Source organism: Triticum dicoccoides, unplaced genomic scaffold (genome assembly GCF_002162155.2).
Source record: "Triticum dicoccoides isolate Atlit2015 ecotype Zavitan unplaced genomic scaffold, WEW_v2.0 scaffold143854, whole genome shotgun sequence".
NCBI classification, from domain to species: domain Eukaryota; kingdom Viridiplantae; phylum Streptophyta; class Magnoliopsida; order Poales; family Poaceae; genus Triticum; species Triticum dicoccoides.
The window spans coordinates 1-761 of record NW_021202185.1 but is presented as its reverse complement, the minus strand read 5'-3'; the positions used below and the strand labels follow the sequence as shown (position 1 = coordinate 761).

The window sequence follows — 761 nt, the reverse complement described above, 5'->3', positions numbered from 1 at the left end:
CGGCGCCTCGTGGGGCGACAGGGTCCGGGCCGGACGGGGCTCTCACCCTCCCAGGCGCCCCTTTCCAGGGGACTTGGGCCCGGTCCGTCGCTGAGGACGCCTCTCCAGACTACAATTCGGACGGCACAGCCGCCCGATTCTCAAGCTGGGCTGCTCCCGGTTCGCTCGCCGTTACTAGGGGAATCCTTGTAAGTTTCTTCTCCTCCGCTTATTTATATGCTTAAACTCAGCGGGTAGTCCCGCCTGACCTGGGGTCGCGGTCGAAGCGACGTGCGCTTCGTTTGTTGGGTCGTTCAAAGGCCATAATGCCAGCTGCACGCCGGATGCACTGCATTGATAAAGCGAGGACGCCCACCATGCGCTGTGTCCGGCGCGGTACACCGGCAGCCCAATCTTCGGTCCATCGCCCCTTGAGAGATGAGGGACCAGATGCCGCATCCCGATTCCCGTTGAGGGTGGTTGGGAGCGTGTTTTGGCGTGACGCCCAGGCAGGCGTGCCCTCGGCCGAGTGGCCTCGGGCGCAACTTGCATTCAAAGACTCGATGGTTCGCGGGATTCTGCAATTCACACCAGGTATCGCATTTCGCTACGTTCTTCATCGATGCGAGAGCCGAGATATCCGTTGCCGAGAGTCGTGTGGATTAAATAGCTTTGCAACACGAGGGACGGCTAGCAAGCTAGCCATGCCCCCGGGTTAGGCACAGTGTTCCTTGACGCCTTCGGCGCCGTGGGTTCTTTTACCCCGAGCCCCCACCCGCTCC

At 61.5% G+C, this 761-nt stretch overlaps 1 non-coding gene across 1 annotated transcript; it reads right to left on the bottom strand.

Moving 5' to 3' along the window:
* Positions 1-478: 478 nt before the first annotated feature.
* Positions 479-634, bottom strand: LOC119343863. Its single transcript, XR_005166307.1, has one exon. It is a non-coding gene; the product is annotated as a 5.8S ribosomal RNA (ribosomal RNA).
* Positions 635-761: the final 127 nt, after the last annotated feature.